This window comes from Corythoichthys intestinalis, chromosome 22 (genome assembly GCF_030265065.1).
Source record: "Corythoichthys intestinalis isolate RoL2023-P3 chromosome 22, ASM3026506v1, whole genome shotgun sequence".
In the NCBI taxonomy this organism is placed as follows: Eukaryota; Metazoa; Chordata; class Actinopteri; order Syngnathiformes; family Syngnathidae; genus Corythoichthys; species Corythoichthys intestinalis.
The window spans coordinates 14,342,296-14,364,502 of NC_080416.1; positions in this window are offsets into that span (position 1 = coordinate 14,342,296).

The window sequence follows — 22,207 nt, forward strand, 5'->3', positions numbered from 1 at the left end:
CAGTGTCCCAAAGACGTATTTAAACCTCTTTTACGTTTTTTTTTTTTTTTTTTTTCCATAAGTGACATCTCTGGGTTCTGATTCGACTTTGCTCCAACGCACAAAGCTGAAAATCCATTTTAAAGCAATAAAATTGGCCACTGGAGGGCAGTAGTGCATTTGGTAAGACCCGTAACCCGTTTCAACGGAACAAACGACCGGGGCACCAGCGCAAGACGACCGAATGGACGTCCAGGATGCCAGGCGGCGGACGACCGAGCAGAACAACCGGGAGGACACCCAGGATGCCAGGCGGCAGATGACCGAGCAGGACGACCGGGCCACCAGTGCAACGGACTGTGCCGTTGAGTCCGTGCTGCTCGCCGAGCAAAGCCCACGCCACCGTGCTCGGCCGCTCGCATCCCCTGCACCCTGCAGTGTCCCGCACGGAAACGCACACGGCCAAACCCATTCCCTCCCAGGAACACAAGTTCCCCAGGCAAACTCTGCCATAAGGCAGTGGTCACCACAAAAGAAAGACTAAAAAAAAAAAAAAATCAATTTTTATGAGACAGGCGGCGATGAGGGAAAAGTTTACCACAGCTGTCGCCGCCACAACAGCGTCATTTCTCAGTTATGTGTAAATATTGTTACTTTGCTATCAAAGGTCTATTTGTCCTGTTGTTCATGTTATTTTGTAAAAGGAAAACTTTATTGAGATGTTTGGGATGAAACGAAAGCAAAAAAATAGCTGTGTTAAAGTCAATGTTTGAATTGTTGCTGATTTCTAAAGAATGGAAAAAGAGATGAATTTTTTTTCCTGCTGAAAGAAGAGAGTAATCTTTCTTTGGTGGGTTCCATGTTTATAGTAGAACAGTTTTCTATGGGTCTTGCAAAATCAGTCAAAATCCAGTAAAACGGCCGGGAACGGGCCTTGCTCCGGTGAAAATGGCGGGGAGTGAATGAGTTAACTGTGAATACTGGCATTCAGTGATCATGTTTCATTTCCATTGACGGTGATAGACATCAAATCCAATTGGACTCGCCAACCCTCCTGGTCAAACTGGATCTGACATCCATCGTCGTCAGTGGCAGCCACTGACTTAATAGCAACGGGGGAAAAAAATGCAAGGGTTTAGGCGTTATAATTAAAGATGTCCCAATCGATCAGGATGCCGATCGATCGGGTAAGATCACGTAATTTTCAAAGTATCGGAATCGGCAAAAAAATATCGGATATGCCTTTATTTTATATATATTTTTTTTTTTATTTAAATCGTTTTCTAATTGTATATAACGTTACAGACAAAATGTCTTACACTCATTCAGAGTAGATTTGGCTTAAAGTAGGGCTATCAAATTTATTGCGTTAACGGCGGTTATTATTTTTTCTTAATTAATCACGTTAAATAATTAACGCATGCACTGCACAACCCACTCACGCATTGTTGCGTTCAATCTATAAAGGTGCCGTTTTAACAATATAAAGAGCTAAATGCAGCGTATAATGAGTAGAGAGAATTTTGACAGCCTTTGGAGCCTTTTTTTATTTGGCTAAAGCCTTACATTCCCTCTCTCAAGAATTAAAATTAAAGTGGGAGGCAATGTGAGGAAGAAAGGTGGTAGCTGATCCTTTTCTTAACACCCTATGCTCTTTCCCAACGGAGAGAAGATATATCAATTGGTGCCCCTACGCACACTCACGGTTTTACTTCCAATCTTGCATTTGGGTTTAATGGCTGCAGTATCAGTTACTGAAAGCTCAACAAATACACTAGATGGCAATACTTAGTCACAATATACAAAGTCACATTTATCCTTTATGAATTACAAGTCTTTCTATCCGTGGATCCCTCTCACAGAAAGAATGTTAATAATGTAAATGCCATCTTGAGGATTTATTGTCATAATAAACAAATGCAGTACTTATGTACTGTATGTTGAATGTATATATTCGTCCGAGTTTTATTCATCGGGAATTTATCGGGAATGATTGGAATTGATTCGGGAGCAAAAAAAGCAATCGGATCGGGAAATATCGGGATCGGCAGATACTCAAACTAAAACGATCGGGAGCAAAAAAACATGATCGGAACAACCCTACTTCTGATGGGAACTAAATCAGTTGGATTTACTCAAAATCTAAAGTCATTATTTTTTTATGCTAGTTGTGAAGTACTCTGTATAAAATTATTCATCCTAGTGTAGCTGTAGCCTTTGACTGAATCGTTACAGTGCACGAGGAGATATCTGACTACCTCCCAACTGGACTCATCAAGGACATCACGGTCGTCCACGGGCTTTCAGTGGTGCCTTATCTCATGCCTCACTGTTTGGCACACAAGGTGAGTAGACAAATATTAGTGCTGGAAATGAAGAACATCTATTGTGACTCCTGTTGGAAAAAGAAAGGAGCTGGCTGGGGAATTCAACGGAATGGAATTTTATCGGTTTCGCACTGTCGACATGCGACATCCTCAGAGTAAGCTGCTCCCAGCTGAGAGCAATTTCAGCTTTTGGGGAAGGGGCATACTTATCTTGAAGTTTTTATGTGCGTGTGTCTATCCTTGTCTGTAAAAGAGATTAACATTGTGTGTGTATGAGGGGGGGGGTAAAAAAATTATTAAAGTGAAGGGTAAATTTCTAAAGGAGCAGGTAAAGAGAAAAATGGATTAACGCATGCACTTTTCTGTTTTAAGGAAAGGCTTGTCATCTCAAGGCAGCTCTCCCGCGTTTCCGTACGAAATAATGTTCTATCGCATTGTTGCAGCCCTTATTCCTTCTTTGTGTGACCGCTCAGTCTACTGCAGGGCTGGCAGCGTCAAACAGGCGCGCAAATGGGAGCCCGGAAGCCCGGAAATTTGGAGCGAGCCCGGGCTTTGCTGGCAGCGCCGGAGCAAAGAACATTAGCAAAAATCTGCGCTGTGCGGGGCGATGTCCTTCAACGTTATTTCTGTGACAGCGCTGTCAACCCGCCACCGGGCTGTAACTCCTGGCCCTGCCTTACAATGGCCTCTTCCTGCAGCTACATCAGCAGCAGCATTTCTGGGTGCCAGATTGGCCACTGTCCAGACATATTTTGTACATAATTCACCCCTACATCCTATCGTTTAAAGACTGCAGGCAGTGAGCAAAATAGTTTACTATGCTTAAGAGGTTTTTTTTTTTTTTTCTTCAGAAAACAATGACTTGAGGCACTCGAGCTGCTTGCCTTCTGTGGCTCTTTTCGTCCTTCTAGAGTTCAGCGAGTTAAAATGAAAGGCTGTAACAAATGATCGATTAAATCGATTATTAAATTAACTGTCAACTAATTTGAGAATTGATTTTTGCATGCAGCTATGAGCAGTTCCATTTGGGTCCTTGGTTGGGTGTAAAGAGGTTACGCACGCGCGCCTGTGATTAAAGCAAGAGAGTTCACTGCTGCACTCAGGTTGGGTTGCTGAATCAATCCAGTAAAATTGATAAGTTAGATCGTCTTTTGTTTTGTTAGATCTAGTGTGCCTTCATCAGAGTAAATGAAGCAGATTGTCTTTGATGACGAGATGTTACATCTAAGCACGGAGCGCTAAGCTAGTTCGCGATTATGCTAATTAGGCTACGTTCATACTACAGGTCTTAATGCACAAATCCGATTTTTTATCATATCTTTTTTTGGCGGGCCCGTTCAGACTGCCTTTGTCCACTGAGACCGTTCAAGTATTACGCATGCGCACTAATTCACAGTCCGACACGCGCTGAGCAAGACGACCCGCATGCGCAGAAGCGTCAAAACAAATGACCACATGCTGGCTGTCATCAGTCATTCCAGGGATATCATATTTTGCTTTTTATAAAGAGGACACAAATAACAGACATAAATAATCCCAGTTTAGTCTTATATTCTAAGTATATGGATCGATAGCATGCACGCACTGTCCGTGCATGTCACACACACACATACGGGCAGTTTGCCCCGACTCTCGGCCGTGTAAGCAATGTTGAAATATTGCTTATATGGAGCAGACAGAAAACCAATCATTCTCAGGCTTATCCTCAACCCATGTATTATTATTTTTTTTATGACTGTTGTCAAGTCCGACCCTTCCTTAAAAGCCGTGTTCAAGGCAAGCTAGGCGCTAATGACGCACAGCTACACCGCTACCGTAGCGTCTCTCTCGCTTTTTGATGACGTAATTGCTGCATGAATTCCGATTTGAGAGAATGGACAGTACAGACCGCCGCGACAGTCTGAAAAAATGTGGCCCAGATTGGATTTGAACCACATACGAAAGTGACCCAGATCGGATTTGAAATGGTCCAGTTCTATGCGACTTGTCACGTTCAGACCTTCAAGTTAATGCCTCACTCGAGTCGGAAAAACACGAAAAAAAATCAGATTCGTGCATTAAGACCTGTAGTATGAACGTAGCCATAGTGTCTTAGGCATCCATTTTGTAGAAGCATATTAGAACTTGAGTTATTGCGAGAGAGCAAAGCGATCTCATTTCTTTTTATACCCAAAACCACACACATAAACCCATTCATATAACTGCTTATAGTCTCCTTTCAATATAAACGAAAGTTACGCAGACAACTACGGTTCTATGAATCCCGAATTACCACCAGGGGCGGTGCTGTAAGCACTGAATGATTCCGTCGCGCATGCGCATTGCGGGTAATAATACCAAAGAAGTCACCTGTGACCCCAGGTTGACCCCCGGCACAGATAAAAGGTCAAGCAAAGCGGTAACAGAAAAAGCGTTTGATAGCGTCGACGCTAGAACACACGCCGGCAGCCCTGCAAGCGGTGAGCCAGCCGGTATCACTCACCCAACTCCAACGCCACTAGGCGGGAGGGGGGGGTCACGAACGAAGCTGCACCGGCATGAGCTGTCAGCAGTTCCAAGGAGAAAATAAACAAAACAAAAAGCTCAACATATCCTGATTGCTAACAAAGTGACACCGCCTGAGGAGGGCAAATTCGCAGCTCCGACACACAGTCAACAATGCTATATGCGACACAAACAGCCAGAAGAAAAAAAAGACTAGAACTCAGTTGACACCGGAACTTATACCTTTGCTGGGGGTCAACCTGGGGTCACAGGTGACTACTTTGGTATTATTACTCGCACTGCGCATGCGTGAAGGGATCATTCAGTGCTTACAGCACCACCTCTGGCGGTCAGCAGGGATTGAATAGAACTCCCATTCAAACTGTAAACTGTCATACAAGAATGTGCTTTGAATTTGGATTGTATTTATGAAAAGCTGTTTGATAAAGAAAACGGATTCATTATACGGCATCCTCCTTATTAGATTTTGTTGTTTAGTTTGTTAAAAGGAAACAAATGAGTCGTTGAGACTATATAAGCACTTTGCCCACAAGAAAAACAAAATGTCAATCAGCAGCACTTTAATTTGTATCAACAGGACTTTGGTCTGATTTGGAGATTGAAATATTCTTGGTTTATACTCAGAACATTTATTAAATATATGTATATGGCGGAAAACACTCAGGTGACTTGAAGTTCCGCTCTGAGACCTCCATTTTGGCCAAATTTCAAAATTGTCGTATATGCATGTGTGATATATCATTGGAAAGCTTAAAATCTCATTTTTCTGGGGGAAGAAATTTTTTAAACAGGAGGGCATTTAAAAAAAAAAATTCTTAAACAGCAAAACCCTATCTGGAGGTGAGAGCACGCAAGAGCAGAGTTAAAGACGCCATGATTTTAACGCAATATCGCGTACCTACCTTGTTTCAATCCAAAAAATCCATGTAGCATGTATCACCGAGTGTCAAGACACAGCTGTGAATAGCCACAGCTGGATTTTTGGGGGATTTTATGGGTGAAACATGGTAACATAACAAGGGTCGCGATGCAGAAATCGCAGACATCAAGGAGTGGTCTAGATTTTCTTTTTCATTTATTTACCCTTTAAAAAATTTTTTTTTTTTTTTCCAATTTTTTTTTTTGGGGGGGGGGGAAATACAATTAACCGACAGTTATGAGGTAGATATCCGTGACTTTTTTTTACAGACACCATTTTTGTTATTGTGGCGTAATTTGTTTAAAAGTTTAAAATATGCGAGTGAATAATTTTTTTAAAGTCTTTTTTTTTTTTTTTTTTTTTTTTTTTTTACAAAATATTAGACATCAATTAATGATTCAAAGCTAAAAATGACAGGTATTTTGAATAAGAAATATAATTAATTACCTTCGTTTTATGGCTGGGTTGAAACAAAAGCGGTTGCGCGATGTCTGTAAACAGGAGTTTCCAGGGTAAAATGGACAAATAAATAGTTTGGGGGCTTAAAGCTCAGGAATCTGCAATTGCAGCAAATAGACATATTGCTCTATCAAATACAACAGTTGTTTTGGCTTAAAAGACAGCAGTTTCTTTTAAAGATGAGCGCAAGACCAGAAACTGCTTTGTCAGTCTTGTCTGTGTTTTCCGCCATATACAAAAAAACTAACAGGTTTTATGTACTTAAAACAGTACGGTTGTAGGCTGCAGTTAAGTCAGGAAGATTTAATAAAATATTTCTTAATAAATAGTCCTCCGGTCTTTGTTACTTAATGTACAACATGCCTAAAGCAACTTTACACTAAATTGTAAAGGTAATTGAAAAAAGTTACATGTATCGCAATTATTATAAAAACAATCATTAGTTGCAGCACTCATCGAAAGGTTAAAACAACAACGAAGAAATGCAAATGAATTGACATACAAAATGACACAATAGACAAACAATCTCTGAAAGATACTCAGAATTTGGTATAGTGAAACTTTCAAGACACTGAATGTGGGCACCCATTATTCTATACAACAATAAGATAATGTAACCATTTGCTATTAAGGAAGTGATCCTGTACGTTTTGTAAAAATAACTGCACAAGAAAACCTCTACAACACTGAGTCGGTGTCTAATCTCATGATGAAAGTATTGACCCACGCTTTGATTAGATAATGGGGACTGCGGTTTAGCCAAATCCCAGGAAAACAACTTGGGTCAATAGTGTACAGTATAACATACCAGATCCAAAGGACACGCGGGACTTTATTTATTCACTCCCCAAGGGACTGCACTGTAAATCCTAGCGACGGGGTCCAGGCATTAGAGATCTCAGTCGCTATGGTTCCATCAATTCAATTCCAAGGGTGCCGTGGGCTTTCCATTCCGACTATAAAACTTAGCAAGAGCACCTTAATTAAATGAGAACAGGAAAAAAATAAAGATCTGTTGTGTTCATTTTATCCAGACTTTGGGCCAACCAATCAACTAAATTTTCTATTTCAAGGACATCCAGTTAGAGGGTATAAACGAATCGGCCTCGATTTTTATCTTTCCTTTACGGGCATTGCAGTGCTTGAAAACCCCGAACGGTTTCCTGATATTGAGATTAAAAGTACTTCAAGACAAAACTGACAGATGGAAGCCAACACAACTTGTTTGTTTTTTAGCTGCCCCTCATAAAGTAGTCAGTAATCGCTTACATCAGCAATTCTACAGTTTGCTGGATGCTAAACCATCCAAATAGTTTGTACACATTTCTACCCCCGCCAAACTTAGTTTTAGTTTCCACAAAAGACAACAAAAGTTGAACTGACTCGGAAAAGCCGCTAGCGACCTAAAACCATAACAGGCACCTCCCTCGGGCATTTATGAGGCTCCATGAGCAGCGACATAAAAAAATTCAAAGTTGTTCCCTAATAAAATCCCGATTCTTTTTTTTTTTTTTTTTTTTTTTTTTTAAATATACATAAGTAAAGCAAAACTTAAAATGGTTATAAAATTTTCAAATTTTGGGCTCGATGCACAAAAATCACCACATGCAGAGGTAATCACCTATATTTTCAGGATCAATAGCAATAGTTATCATAAGTTTTTGCCCAAAATAGCAACTTAAATTTTTGTTTTTAAAAGCTAATCACTCGATTTTCACATCTGAAACTTAATACTTGAGGAAAGCATGCAGAATCATCTTAATTTTACTCAACAAAAGCAGAATTTGCATTTTTCTATATAAAATCACAACTTATTCAGGGTGAATGCCGATGTTTTGTCTCAGCACGGAGGCACGTCTTGCCGGCTATCTGATCGTCATTTTTAGATTGAAATGTTATATAAAATAAAACACGTAAAAGGCCATTTTTTTTGTTGTATGGACGCAGAAATATCTAAATTAGTAAATTACTGTTTTCTTTTTTCATCCAATGCATTTGTGATTTCTTGTACTACCCTAATTGCCATGGAGGTGGTTGCTTTTGTTTTTGTTCTAAACCCATACAATTGACGCCAACAACAACAGAATGTTAAAAGAAAGTAAAATCTCTACCGCAACTTTCTCGCTCTGTTACATCAGCCACGTGGTGCGCCCAGGTACAGCACACATGCCACATTAGAACCCGATTCGTTACATTATTACAGGAATTATTGCTATCATTATTGCTATTTTTATTTATAATTTATTTGTTGTGCTATGTGTAATTGCCATTAGTAGTAGTACCAACAGTATTTATTAAGGATTTAGTGTAGTTTTTCAGGCTGTGGAATGAATTTATTGAATTATAAAGTGTTCTTATGGGAAAATCCTGCTCGACATACGACTATTTCGACTTACAAACAAGGTCCTGGAATGAATGAATTTCATAAGTAGAGGTACCACTGTACATTTGTCAAATGTAAATTAAACATCAAGAGCTTAAGCCATAGATGTCCATAATCAAGTGGCTTGTATCCATTGCAATTAACTCACTGGCTGGAATGAAGGGGTCATGAGTGAAACAAGATGATTTGCTCCACATTGTCTACTTTAGCACCAAGTGAAGTTATTCTGGTCTGCCGTCGACAAGGCAATAAATAGCAAAAAATTTGGCTCTTTCGCCTTATCACATCAGTTAATGGAAGATAAAAGTAACGACTGTTCCAGAAACCATTACACATTGTTCCTGTCAGAGTTTTACAATCACTCCAACATATTGATAAGCGCCGGGAGAACAACTCAGAAGACAGAGTTGTCGAGCACAGCTGTATGATGATTATGCCATACAACTAAATGGTTTTAGAAGAAAGTTGAAAGCTAGACGTTTCTCTTAAGTATGAACTTTGCAGACGTTGTCCAACGGAGCAGTGAGCATGTTGATAATCCTCTTTCTTGCATCGAGCCACTTTTTCGGTTTCTGTATGTATATTAGTCCTTCCCTGTTAGGAATCCGCTGCCTTAACCTTGTTAATATGGATCACTGCCATCTGCTCGCCCGCCAGCAAGATTGAGAAGTTGACGACCGGTAGAGAAAATGTGACAGAACAAGTTGAGAAAAAGCCATATGCGAGGAGAAGGCAAGCGACGTAAACAAAACAGACATGATAAAGAGGACAGTGATGACTATGCATTTTCTAGCCCTCGAGGCAATTGTCTCATTTATACAAGAAGGTCACATCACCAGGCAAGTGTCACATGATGTTAAAGTAGGGGTGAACCTGAATAAAAGCCATGTTTGGGACTATTTTTCCACATTCAAACAACTTTAAAACTGAAGTTCAACCATGATTTTATGTTAAAATCCCTAAAAACTCAATTGAAAACGTCAAAATTTAATCATCATTCATGTCATATAGAATATTAATTCAGTTTTCTCAAATAGAAATGAAAAACAGGGCCTGATTGGAACTGGTTGCTGGCCTGGTTCTGGCCCAGGTGCCATATGTTTGACCCTTCTGCACTAGAGGGAGCCTGTATATCAAGAATGGTATTTTCACCGTATTTTTAGAACCACTGATTAAGATGAACCTAATGTCTAAGTCAGTGAAGAGAAATTTTACATACTACCATTCATGAGCTGGAAAATATTTAAAATTCCACCTAAAACAGCTGAAAAAATCATTTTTTGTAGAGGCTCCTGCTGCTGCATTTTAAACACTGCTTGGCTGGCATCCTAGCGTAGCCTCACTCATCCCCTTTTTTATCTTTCAGAGAAAAAAAAAATCAATTTCATGAGTACCATTGAATAGATTTGATTTAAATCAACTTAAAGTGATCTTGTATCGACCATTATGAATTCGCTTAGAATGCTGCTCAGGCTTTTCTTCAAAGCGACACAACTCATTTCATTTGTCCCGTTTCTTTAGCGGAGCAAATTTCAACATGGGAACAGTGGATGATGAGGGCGACAAGAAAAAAAGGCTTGAAGCAGCAGTTAGAACGAAACGACTCAACGTGTTCCCAGCATTCTTCGGTGCCGAGAAGTGGGGCGAGCTGACATGTCGCTCCGACCTAGGGAGCCGGGTAGATTTTGCACATTGGTTCAAAAAAGGAAGACCTCATCAGCTTTATATTGGTTTTACACACCCTCACGTCGGCAAAGTAGATTTTTACCAATTTACAAATTTCACGGAAACAGTACAAGAATTTTTTTTTTTTTTTTTTTTTTTTTAATATATACAGTCCCTGACAAGTCTTATCGCTTATCCATTTTGTAGAAACAATTGCTAATAACCTGACTTTTAATTATTCAATTGGTTTCAAAGATGGCTCATATGAAAGCTAAGATCCTCCCAATTGATGTTGAATGTACAAAATTATGTTTCACTGAAAAAAGATCATAAAGGTCAAATTTTGGCAAGACAAAAATTGTCGAAATTTTGTCAAATTTGTGTCTACTGAAAGTAGTGGGGAAAATTGAACAAAATGTACTTCAAATACAAAATATGTTACATAACATAAGCGAATTAAGAAGTGGTGCTGTGAAATCAAAATTTAATATTTTGTACGACTTCCATGGGCTTGAAGGACTGCATCCATGCGGTTCGGCAAGGATTCACACAATTTATTGATAAAGTCATCAGGAACATCAAAGAAAGCAGTCTTGCATGCCTCCCAGAGTTCATCATCATTCTTGGGTTTCGTCTTGCATGCTTCTTATTTCATCCTGTTCATGTCTCGTGACTGGGCTGGCCAGTCCTGGAGGATCTTGATCTTCTTTGCCTTGAGGAACTTTGAGGTAGAGATTGACGTATGCGATGGAGCACCATCCTGCTGCAGAATTTGTCCTTTTTTATGGTTAGGAATGTAAGAGGCAGCTAAGATTTGTTGATATTTCAGACTATGTTGCCTTCCACCCTGCAGATCTCTCGCACACCCCCATACTGGATGTAACCCCAGACCATGATTTTGCCACCACCAAACTTCAGTTTTCTGAGTGAATCTCGGATCCATGCGGACTCCAGTAGGTCTCCTGCAATATTTGCGGCGACTGTGGTGTAATTCAATGGAAGATTCATCTGAAAAATCCCTTCTTTTGCCACTTTTCCAGCGTCCATCCTTTTGACAGAATATGGGCCTTGGCAAATGCCATACGTTTTTTTTAATTGTCTTTTGTTTAATGCTGGTTTCTGGGCACTAAATCGACCATGGAGGCCATTTCTAGACAGAATTCAACGAACTGTTCTGGTTGACACAGGGACTTCAGGTGACCATGTCTCGTGGAGCTCTGCTGCAGTGGAAAAAGATCAAGACCCTTTTAGGGCTTAGTGATCGAGTCAACAACGATGGTCACGTCAGAGCACCCTATATCCCACAAGTGGTGCACTGAAAATATGTCCATGTGGTGGTGATAATGAAGCTCAAATATAGTTAGCTGCTGTCTATTTACCACCAAAGAAGAAGAAAATGAATAAAGGAGCCAGCACGGTGTTTGGATGTTATTCCAAACTCCTTTCCAATTGTAAAATTCATCATTGTTGTGAAAAAAAAAAAAAAAAAAAAAAAAAAAGACCGTCTGTGGCAGTACTTTAGTGATGATACTGTCTCATCTACTTTAGTGATAAGAATAATTATGATAATAAATACTGTCGTACGTTTTTTCGATGACGTCACCCTTCTCCCGTTGAAGTCGTCCATCCTCCTTGCCTTTTCCGGGCAAATGTAACAAGCGATCTGATTGGAGGACAAACAGCCAATCAGTGTACTTCTGCTAGCTCTCTGATTGGTTGGCTTCGTGACACGTTAGTAGCGTGTGCTCAACTGAACGCGCAGAGAAAAACAAATCTGACGAGCGCAGAAGTCGAGAAATTAAGCGAGTTTAGGAGGTGTGCTAAAAATTCATTACTGCTCGCTCAGAATAGAGGCAGCACAGGTGTGCAGAAATTGAGCGAGAGCAGGAGGGGTGTTTTCTGTGCTCAAAATCCATTATTGCTGGCTCAGAATAGAGGCGGCAATCTAACGTTATAGCATCCCGCCCTGCTGATAGAAACGTATGTCGCAGGCTATGACACAAATCTTCATTGACAGAAATGTTGAAATATTTACTCTACACATTTTTGCAGCATTGGAAAACGTTAAGAATGTGTCATTTTTGTCCTCTTACAGAAACCATATCAAAACCAAATATATTGTAGCATCACCGGGGCTGTCATCGGCACAGTAATTTACGTGCCAACGCCGGGCTCTTCTTTGTGTACTGGTGCGCCAGCGCGACGCTCCGGTTGATGGACTGCATAGCCGCCAGTGTATATCGTAGTTGTTTTGCATTGGTGTGGTAGCGGAAAGAGAAATAAATGAGGTGGAAAACGTTAAGGCTCCTGTGTTATTTTCGCTGACAAGCTTAAACTTAGGGGCAGTTTACATGGCGACTCTGCAACACGAAGACACACTGACTGAGTAGCCGAATCGCCTTGCATGCATATGGTGTCGGCGAAGATGAAAAATTCTGAATCCTGCCTCCAAAGTGGAAGAATTCGATTACGGGGGCTTGAGGGGGGCTGGCTCCGCATGAATATGAAAAGCTCCTGCCGTGTGGGACCCGCGCCGATAACGTCAGCACTCGTACACGTCACATTGGGCAAGCGCAGCGGTGCGACTAAACATAAAAAAAAAAGCTAATGGCGGAACGTTGGCTTTAATTTGCTGTTTTAATAGTATTTTAAAATTTAAATATGTTGAATGTTTCCATTTTTGTGCCTTTTTGAACAAAAGAAAATGCCATTGCTTGGAGAGGGCGGTCATGTTGTCTTCCGGGCTGAGTAGGTCAAAGTGCATCATTCGCTGTCGCCTTGTAAATCTGCACTGCCCCCTAGGGCCTGGCATGAATACTACATCGTTTTCCTGTGGAATTGCGACATTGTTCGAATGGAGACGGAACCATATATACTGTATGCAAATTCAAAATGTTTCGTCTTCTCGGACAGTCACCGTTTAAACTGCCCCTTAGCAAGCGTTACATATTTCCCTCAACCATCTTTGTCCATTTTCAAACATTTTTGAAAATGCTCCAGGGAGCCACTAGGGCAGCGCTAAAGAGCCACATGCGGCTCTCAAAACACGGGTTGCCGACCCCTGGCCTAGGGCAAGTGAGCAAGGGCGACTCAAACTGTTATTGAAACGCAGCCATGGAAAACAAGCTGGAAAGTTGCTCACGAAGAACGGACTTGGGCACCCATGGTCTAACCCATTATTCTAAAATACACGCATCTTGGCTAAAGTAAAGGTAGGGGGAAAAACTGGATTAGAAGTGCATATTGCAGACCATCAAATAAGGAACAAGATTGCCAACAGTAGGCATTAGTGCACTCCTATTTTTATAGATTTATATATTTTGGAGGGGAAATGCCAAAACAAATCAAATCTACGCGGTGCTTTCAGGGTACAAACATCATCTTCCCTGCCGTCCATCCAGCGTCAAAACGGCATGGAGGGCACAGTTTGACCAGCAAATCCTCAGTTTCAAGCATCCGGACCCCATTTTGTGGTTTCCAAAGATCGATGGCGCGCGTGAACACAGAGAGGCCTCCAACTGAGTGACATTGCAGGCTAACAATGCAGGGCATGACCGCCGGCAAAAAGGCAGCGCAGGTGCAGCAGGGGCGAGCTGACTGCTCTGCTGCTTCCGCGTGAGATGGTCCAATTAGCTTGCGAGCCATTGCTAATTCTGTATGTGTTGGAGATGTGGGGATATGAGGGGTTAGGCAGGATGCCAGTGTCCTCTTTTGACACACTGACTTGCCGACGGGTCTCAAGGTCTGCCAGCGCAAAGGCATACACACTTACGCAGTACACACATGCGGAAACCCCACCAACAATATCTGCCAACTCGCATCTGTAAAACTTTTCATGACCGCAGGCTGTTATCAGGAAGTCGGGGAACGATGGGCAGGGAGATAATCAGGGATGAAACACACAAACACACACGCTTAGAAAGGCTTCTAATAAACCTTTACAAGTAAAAGCAGAAAGCTGTTGGGATTCTGGACGGATGGAAGAATCAATAAGAAAGGCAGAGAGAAAGAGGTAAGACGCGAGGGAATCCATCAAGCCCAAAAAGGCTTAAAACTTTGGTTTTAATTAAGATGGGCCAACACTGAGCAAATTACACCCATATCAAGAACGATTTTAACTCACTTTTCTAGCTCCGCTGGGTGTAGTCTGTCGTGCAGTGTGCAAGGCAGTGAGAAGAATGATTGGCAGGTGGCGACCAGTCATAGAAGCATCCGAAAATTTGGGGCAAAGTCCTACGACAGATTTCATTCATCTAAAATCCACATGTGGTAGTCACGACTTTTCCGAACAGACCAAAGCTACACTTGACAACTTCTGCACTTTCATCAAGTGAACGCAAACCACAAATTTTGGCGACAATGTCAAGCGCAAAAACGTGTCATAATCATCTTTCCCAGCTGACTTTAGCCAATAAACGACTCGCATGTCTACTATCCCACCAATTCAAAAAGAATGCATTCCGAGCACAACTCTGCTATGAGTCCACATTTAAACAGCGGATTAAGTCTATACCTAGACATGGTGTTCACTGCATGTGTGTGTGTGTCTGTGTGAAAATCCAGAGTTCAGCTATCCAGCTCGGAGAGCAGTTCCTAAATGTCAGCCCAACCCCCGCAGGGCTTAACTTCCTGGTCGTGAAGGATTATGGGAAAAATGTCAACGAGAGTCTGAGGTACTGATGAGAGCAAACGAGGGCAAGTTTGAGGGAGAATTGGCGCGCTGGTGAGAGAGAATTAGGAGGGGAGATAAAGAGCCAAGCAGAAGAAGAGCTGTACAGGTAACTAGGCAGACAAATAGTGACATAAGTGTCGAATATGTACAGTTATTGCTGAATGGTATTGAGCAGTCCGAAACATATGTAAACCTACATTTCAACATAATCTTGACATCTAATGGTCCTAGGTTTATGACATTTGAACCGTTATGATTGCCAAACACAATCTGTTCCACTACGCTGGTTGGCTTCCAAGTATCTTCCCCATAGGAAATCATGTGAATGAGGGCTTAAAAAGTCACCACCATAAAACCTTTATCAACTACAGACAGGATCTTAAGTTTATGGCAGCCCTGATATACTGTGTAAGGATTCTTGGTTGTGAACAGCACACCATGGACTAGTTTGCACAGCAGTTCCCACGGAGTGATGGTGTGAATATCAGGGTTGTAATGATACACAATTGGTTAAGCAAAGCATCATTGATATGTTTTGTTTCATGGTTCTGAAATGTTTCAGATACAAAATTGTCAAAAACTTTGAAGGTAGTATTTTTTCTCGTATTTACTGTTCGACTGTTTGTATTACTGTAACACACTTAATATAATCATTCAAAGAATAGTATATTTTCCTCATATTTACTGTTTGTATTACTCTAACACACCCAATAAATAGCATTTATGTCATCGTTTAAGAAAAACAAACAGAATATACCGTATTGGCCCGAATATAAGACAGCCCTGATTATAAGACGACCCGCTCTTTTTCAGGACTCAATTTTGAAAAAAATACTTTTTGAACATCAAATTTTTTATACAGAAAATTACAGTACATCTGAAACAAATGAATATATTTGAGAGAAAAAGCATGTTATTTTGCTTCATTCAAATCTTATTATCTGAACGTTTAACTGTAAACTAAAGTGCAATCACAATCGTTAATGGCTTCTGGTTTTTGAAATGTAAATAAACCAATCTATTGTGATAAAACAACAAAATTTCAATTACTGCATTAACCATCAAAGTGAAGTCTAACTGTAGCCTTGAAACAAATCTGAATAAGGAAAAACATTGCAATAAAATAATACAAACTGGTTAAACTTGAGAGTAGCTGAGATCTCTAATCACAGAACATCGCCTCAATGATATCTGGCGCCACCTACCGTCGTGAATGGGGATAATGTCTAGACCGCGAGTATAAGACGACCCCCACTTTTTCAGTGTTATTTCAATGCAAAAAACGCTGTCTTATATTCGGGCCAAAACGGTATTTGATATTATGAACAGTTGGACTTGATAGACAACGGGCAGATAAGGGCAGAACAGATACAGGATGCCTTCTGACCACGGAAGCCCAGCGCGCACGTCATGCAGCTGACTGAGCAAGATTGACGCTGACAAGCAGGTGATAGGCAAGATATCTACAAACCCACGTCTGCACCACCAAATCCCGCAACCAGCTCTTCTGGAAAGTCCAGAAAAAATGGTGGGGTATCTTGTCTTGCCACAAGGAACATTTGATACGGAGGAACCCGCGACCGAGAAGTCAACACTCAGCACTCACGTGGTGCTGAGGATGGCAAAATCCTTAACTCTTGCTGCCCTGACAACAGTAACGCCTGAATTTTACTGTCCAACAGACACTAATCCTAAACAACGGCCAAACACACCCTTCTTCCCGACTACAGCCCACCTCACCAGAGCCTTGAAAAGACATTTTTAACTAATTGTTATTTTTCTCGGCAATCTTTTGTTGACGTGTGATATGATGACCCTGGATTCAGTTTACCTCCTCGCCTGGGCCTCTCTGTGCTGTATGATTGCTGCCGACTTAAAATAAATTGTAAAGTTATGTTTCGAAGCCTTTTTGCAGCTTTTAAAATGAAGTCAATACAAGGGGTAAAGACAAAGATGAACGCGCGGGGTTTGGCCTTTTGGCCGGGTTGTTGGTTTTCCTATGGCCCGGGTCATTGGAATTGCGCTGGCGCGGTTCCGGCGATTCAGCTGGCAGGATTCCGTCAATCTGGCTAAAACGTCAGATTGCTTCAACAGCTTTATATATTTATTGCGACAGGTGAAGCTTATTTATGGAAGTAATTCTGTTCCATCGGTGTTTGAATATGAAGGCAAAACTTTGTCAGCAATGAGATTCAGTTGCAAAAAATTCTTCCACACATACTGTGTTAAATCGATCCATTTAATCAAATCGAATCCTGGCAGATTGTGATATTGGCAAATATTGTATTGTTGTTCAAATAATTGGTATTACAAGTTATGATTTACATTCCTAGCAAATGTGAGTGTGAATCGATGTCTTTGTATTGTATTTATGCGCCTGACTGGCTAAAACTTTAGGATGTCAATTAATTCGCCGATTTTAACCGTAACAGAAATTGGACCCATTTTGATTGGGAGGGTTGGCACGATTACTCGCCATCAGCCTCTCCCGGTCAAAATGACGTCAAAATGACAGGCGTTTATTGCCGTCAATGGCACTGATAATCATACACTGTCATTCCTCCCTGTTAAAACAAATCAGCTTGGATATGCTTCATCCTAATGAGGACGAATGTGAAAAAGAATGGATGAATAGATTAATTCATGTCTAACTAAGCTACCCAAAGCATGGTATCCTGGGTTACATAATATTCCAACTCAACAGGGTGCCTTATTATAGCATTCAATTACAATAATTGGCAGATGTATGCATACTATATGCACCGAGATTTATCCGCATCTAGGGTGCCATGAAAACATAGCGGCTCCTTTCTTTGACTTATTGTCTAACAACGCTCCTTCTCTCCACTCCCATCATCACAAAGTGTGCATTAAAAGCCATCTATAGGGCCACAGGAGTACATTGCGAGTGCCATGCATCGCCGCACGTTGCATTGTTTCACAGCCGAGTACCATCCATCACCATTAGGTTGGAGCGGAGAGCCCAAGTCACCCCGAGGAACAATTTAATTCCGCTAAAAACACCTCTCTCTCGTCTTCACTTTGAACATTGTCACTTCTTTCCCCCACCCTCACTCTCCTCCTCCCACTTGTTTTATCCATTTCTGCAGGATTTAGGCAACAGACTCAAGAACCTTCCGAGCATGTCTGCAGTAATACCTCAAACACACAAACACGCACACAATCTTGCAGGCAGTATATTGGTTTAATGCTGCATTTAAAGTGAATATGTACTTGTCATTCTGTAAGCAGATCTGAATGTCAGGCCAGAGTAGAGTGCCCTGCTGCACCAAACTAAAGCTATCCATGATAAGGCTGCAGTTGAGCTTCGTATCAGGTGGCATCAAAACCAAGCAGCCCCGCTCAATACTAACATGTCCAGGACATGGTAAGCAACAGCATGTTAATGTCAAAGACGCCGTTGTAGTGTATTTCACTAGTAGAGTGGACAGCTCCAGTTTTACAGCCCTGAATATATCGCCCTTAGAACTAATCAGAATGCAGTCATCTATATTAACCCGTGAAGACCCCGGTGCGGGCTCATCAAGCGCTGATTTCCACAGTCTGGGTCTGGCAGATTTATATGGAGGGATTAGTGCTCAACCCGCAGGTTGGAGAAGCAGTCCTGATCAATGCCTAAAGTGGATCAGGTATTGATCACATTCATTTGCACGCCGCTTTTATGAATGAGCACAAACATGACGCACTCAAATGTGAATTGAAATTCACGTCCCTGGGATGCTCATATATGTGCTGAATAGCACTTTAGTCATTTTTCAAACGTCTGATGCACTAAAAGCATATTTCTGCCAATCAGAAACCAGAAAAACGCCAAGGCGCGGTGACAGACTGGAATTACTGTGACAGATACAAGTGACATGACGAAAGGGTTTGAGTTAAATTAGTTGGCCAATTATTTGCGGCAACTCGAGAGGAAACATTTGAAGTTCACGGTCAAACTAATAGAGAATCACACAACATGTAAAGTGCCTGTGACAGCATTTTAAAAAATCAAGTGCATTATTCTGTGAATAAGAATCATATTTTGAGAATTCGACTACAATTTAGCAATCCGCAGATGACGAGAAATCATTCTTTTAATCTGCCGCTTAGCCCCACCTGTCATTATAGCGCTCTAGCGTCCCCAGCTGGAGGATGACGTGAGCAGAGTCACGATTTCATGATTTAGAATTCAGCTCATTGAGGGGGAATTATTCAGAACGAGTAAATGCGACAAAGAGCAGCAAAATTTCATTGTTTCAGTCTCTCTACTCCAATATTTTTACAGGATATTCTTTTTATCTAAGTATTTTTCCCCAATAGCTAAATAAATGGTATGGTCATTAAAAATAACAGTCTTGGGTTAAATGGAATATGAAATATTTAAAATGCTGTTATTCAGTACGACGTGGCAAAATTACTCCATAATGGTCAAAACTGACGAATACTTGCACCTCCCGAACGATATTTTATGCCACTGGAGTTAGTCCGGCTTTTGTCATTTCCCTGCCCGGCTTCGGAGAGCGTAAACAAACCAGGAGGTGTGACAACTAGCAGACATGTTAACCCGAACCGAGCGGCGTTTCAAAGTCTTATTCTCGCCTTTGGAGCGGCGTTTCAAAGTCTTATTCTCGCCTTTCGAAGCTAAAAATCATGCAAAACTACCCCGGATCATATCACACTGCGGGGTTGTCGATTGTCTTCGCCGAGCGGCATCGGGGGAATGCGTAGCTGCCCGAGCCCAATCAGAGGATCGTGGTCTATTGCTGGGCACACGAAAAGCGCCGAGGGGGCTGGAAGTCTAGACAATATGGAGAACCAGATGAGCAAAAGCCAAGTATAACGCTGTCCTGGCGGGCACGCAAAGAGGACAGAGGGGGATGTGCGACAAGCCGCCGGTCGTCGGCCGAGTGGTATTCTCGGTAGACAAGGTGCATTGTCAGCCACAAAATGCTAGCCACCTCCTTATTTAAACGTGTGCCATGATCCCAGTATTTGATTTAATACGAAAGAATGTTTACTCACTTCCTCGCAAGTCCAATGGTCCCACAGTTGTCAGACTTTTTTGGCCAATCTCGGGGTGAACGGGAACTTTTTGAAACCAAAAAAGGCTCCCCAGCCTCTCCTTTGTGCAGCAACAAAACCCTGCAGCACATTTGGCTGACGTGATTAAAAAAAAAAAAACGAATTAATTCGCAAAATCAGCTAATCCGCAGTCCATCTGGATGCTATAAAGCATGCTTCATTGCACAGGTGTCAAACAGATTCCAGAAAGGGCCAAGTGGGTGCTGGATTTTGTTCCAACCGATAACGCGCAGAGAGTTTAACCAATGAACTTCCTGCTGAAACAAGCAGCACCTGACAAAGTTTAACTGATTACACGTGTAAAAGATCTAATTGGTGAAAAGGTGTCCTCTTCATTGGTTGGAAAGCAAACCTGCACCCACTTGGCCCTTTCTGGAATCTGTTTGACACCTGTGTTTTATTGTGACATGCTGACCCGGGTGATGTCACATTCATTCACATTCCTCCTCAATACAGGAAATTATTCATTTTCATGGTGCGGGATTCAAAAAATTGAATATATAAATCGATTGCTTCCACACACATCCAAGCGGTCCATTTCATTCAGGGGCATAAAATATCGCGTAAAATATAAAATAAACATGCTTTTTGCTGTCATAGGCACTTTAAAACAACCAGCTAATTTCTCAAAGTCATCTAGCTCAATAATCACATACAGTTGTGTTCAGAATAATTTAACCTCCGCTGCAGTGTTGGGTAGTAGTATTTTATTTTTCTTATTTAGAGTCAGATCAAATTAAGACTCGTAAAATCGACAAATCCATTTTGTCTCTATTACACTTAAGTCCTTATTTGAGTGGATTATGAAATGATTACAAAAATAACATGAAATCAGACTTTCTCAAACAGTACTGCCATGGGAGTTGAATAATTCTAACATAACGGTATACAGTGGTACCTTGACATACAATCACATCGACATACGATCGTTTCGACATCAGAAGTAAAATTTTACTCCTCATTTGTCCCGACATATGACAACATGCTTGAAATTGAAGGAATTTGGACCTCCCGGCCCAGAAGCGCACGGGGAGGCCGGCAACAGAACGGAAATGTGCTCCGCCACCCGACCCCTCCGAGCGGAGCCAGGCCAGGAGGAAGCCAAACTCCGCGCGTTCCTGTGTTACCCCTTTGTTCTGACTCCAAGCTCCAAAAAGTCTAAAGAAGGCTCACCGGAAAACAGGTTGACAATTTAATGATTCACAGAGGTCTAAAGAACAAGGCAAAAACAGACGACGGAGGTACAGAGGCTGGATCCAGGGTCGTGTCACAACGGTTACATAGGAAATGTTTCCGAGGAGCGACAAATTGTTATCAGTGTTCAGTCTTTTTAACGTCTTTGCTGACGCGGGTCTTGTCGAAGGCGTTTCTGGGCGTTGCTTTGGGGCCGCCCCCGCTGTGGCCGGCCCTGGGCGGTTTAGGTTCGTGCGCGGATTTGGGACGCCCGCTATCCACTTCGCTGTCCGGGCTGGTGGTGCTTGTTCCAGGACAAAACGCTTTGTCCTTGGAGTTTGCTGAGAGCAGATTCCCCGAGTATGTGCGTCACTCATGATAAGACGGCATTGTGTATCTCTATTTCTTCTCATTAAACTATGGTGTGCTATTTATTTTATATTAGTAGTGTAGTCCTACCGCAAATATGAAAATGATACACATTTCCTGATTAATTATATTACGTGTGTTAGCCTAATGCAAACAGTTAGACGGTGCCTACGAAAACCTGTACCATATGTATGTGTTAGACTATATATGTGTTAGACTAATGCAAACAGTTATATGGTGTGTGCGATGACGATATCGTTTCCCCTTCAAAATACAATTGTTTATGACAGCCTCGCAATTTCATTGTTTTCCCGCAAGACGGACGCACGGCAGATTTTCTTGTGAGAGAAATCAACATGGGTTTCAAGAAGGTTAGTGCAAGCGGTGACCAAAGGAAAAAGGTAATGCTTACCATTGCTTTTTGTGCATGTGAGTGAACTAGCTCGGCAATATGGCCAGTCTCCTCTGACCTCCGTTTGCCAGTAACTTAATGTGACAAAAATGCTTTTTTTTTTTTTTTTAGTTCCGATTACTTATTATTATTATTGTGACATCGGCAAGGAAGTCACCAGCTTCATCAAGTTTTTAATAATTTTTTGCAGAACTTGTGCAACACAACTTGGCTATTTACAACAGGAAAAAAAAAGTAAAAACTTCCCCCTTCTACCGCA